Raw genomic sequence first — 2,440 nt, 5'->3', positions numbered from 1 at the left:
TTAAATCCCAAGCATTAGCTGACTTTGTGGCTGATTTCAGTAGTGATCTACAAAAAGAAGCAGAATTGGAAGTCCAGCAGCTGGATGAAACCAAGGATCCTTGGATACTACACACCGATGGATCCTCAAATGTCAAGGGCACAGGGCTCGGGATACTACTAAAATCGCCACAGGGGGACATAATACCCCACTCCGTAGCCTGTGAGTTCCAAGCAACTAACAATGAGGCTGAATATGAAGCCTTAATTGCTGGCTTGCAAATTGCTAAGGATATGGGGGTGAAATATCTTAAAGTATATGTAGACTCATTATTGATCACCAATCACTTTAATGGATCCTGTGCTGTTAAAGGTGAAAAACTAACCAAATATTTAGAGATAGTCAAAGAATTGGCACTCTCTTTTGTTTCTTTCAGCTTAACACAGGTACCAAGGGAGGATAACACGGAAGCTGATGCATTGGCCAACTTAGGATCATCCTTAAAAATTCCAGAAGATATAAGTATCCCTATCATCCATATCCTGGCTCCTGCTATTGAAAATCAAGTGGCCATGGAAATAGAAGAGGATACTGCAGTAATCCCTAGTGAAGAAGCTCAATCTTATGCAGGATCATGGATCTCACCAATCATGATATAGTTGCAATACGGGGAGATTCCGATGGGAGAAAATCCTAGAGCTTTCAGGATTAAGGTATCTCAATTTACAATCTTAAATAATGTGCTATATAAACGATCTCTTGCAGGACCATATTTAAGATGTATTGAGGATCCTGAAATTGAAGAAGTGTTGAGAGACTTCCATGAAGGAGATTGTGGAAACCACACTGGGGGCAGGGCATTGTTCTCAAGGATCCTTAGAACAGGATACTACTGGCCAACCATGAAAAGGGATGCTGTAGAATATGCTAGGAAATGTGATCCTTGTCAAAGACACAGTAATATCCTTCATCAACCAGCTGAATTGCTACACCCCATACCATCCTCTTGGCCATTCATGAGATGGGGGATGGATATAGTTGGCAAGCTCCCTAAAGCACCTGGTGGAAAAGTATTTATGCTTGCCATGACTGACTACTTCTCTAAGTGGATAGAAGCTGAAGCTTTTGCTCAAGTCAGAGAAAAAGAAGTTATATCCTTTATCAAAAGAAACATTATAACAAGATTTGGCATCCCCTCTGAAATTGTATGTGATAATGGTTCCCAATTCATTGGAAGCAGAACCGCTAACTTTTGTGACAGTTGGGGAATTAAGATGATAACTTCAACACCAGTTCATCCGCAAGCCAATGGACAAGCAGAATCATCCAACAAGATCATCATCAACAATCTGAAGAAGAAGCTAGGATCCAAGAAGGGAAAATGGGCAGAGGAGTTACCTTATGTGCTATGGGCTGACAGGACAACTCCCAAGAATGCCACTGGTCAAACACCTTTTTCTTTAGTATTTGGGGCAGAAGCAGTGATCCCAACAGAGATGGTGATCCCAACTGCTAGAACAAGTGCTCGTGATCCTGAAGAGAATGCTACAATCCTGGCTCAGGACTTGGATACTATTGAGGAAATCAGGGATCTGGCTAGGATAAGGATGGCAAGCTACCAACAAAGAATGGCTGGTGCTTACAACAAAAATGTTAGGATAAGGAAGTTCCAAGTCGGAGATATGGTGTTGAGAAAAACATTCCAAAACACTATTAATCCTGCTGACAGAAAGTTAGCACCAAAGTGGGAAGGCCCTTACTTGATTGAGGCTGAAGCAGGAAAGGGGGCATACAGATTGCTAACCATGGAAGGAAACTTATTACCAAGAGCCTGGAATGCTGTTCACTTAAAGAGATACTTTATGTGAACGTGATCCTTCAAGCATGCGATCCTTACATTGAAGTATCCTCAAAGGATCCCGGTGATGTCAGTGATCCTTACTCTGGTAATGTCCTTATCTTAAAACTATTACATTTCCTTACTTTTTACCAAAGGATAAGGATCCTGTATCCTTCATCCTCTTCTCACGAACCATTTGAGTTATGACAGTTCAGGTATCTACAGCATATCGACAAAGATCTTCAAAAGCAACGCAGATCCTTGGGTCTAACCCCAGTTATCTTTGGGATTATCCCCAGTTTCCGCCAGCAGCGCACGATGATCCTGATATAGTTCACGTCTTTGGGACCAGTACCCACTTCCGGGGCTGACAACCTCATCGTACTGGCTATACCCAGGATCCTACGTATAATGGTAGACGTACCATACATCCGTTCATAAGGTTTCTAACGTTTTCACGTTAGCTAAGGTTTTGACATTTTCATGTCACTAAGCTTGGATAGTCGCCAGTAAGGGCCATACTCCAGTTTACATACGATCCTTTGGGCTTGTCCCCAGTTATCCTTCGGGCTTGTCCCCAGTCATCCTTTGGGCTTGTCCCCAGTGATCCTTTGGGATCAT

Source organism: Helianthus annuus, chromosome 6 (assembly GCF_002127325.2).
Source record: "Helianthus annuus cultivar XRQ/B chromosome 6, HanXRQr2.0-SUNRISE, whole genome shotgun sequence".
NCBI lineage: Eukaryota > Viridiplantae > Streptophyta > Magnoliopsida > Asterales > Asteraceae > Helianthus > Helianthus annuus.
The sequence above is the reverse complement of the archived record's forward strand: the minus strand, read 5'-3'. Positions refer to the sequence as shown.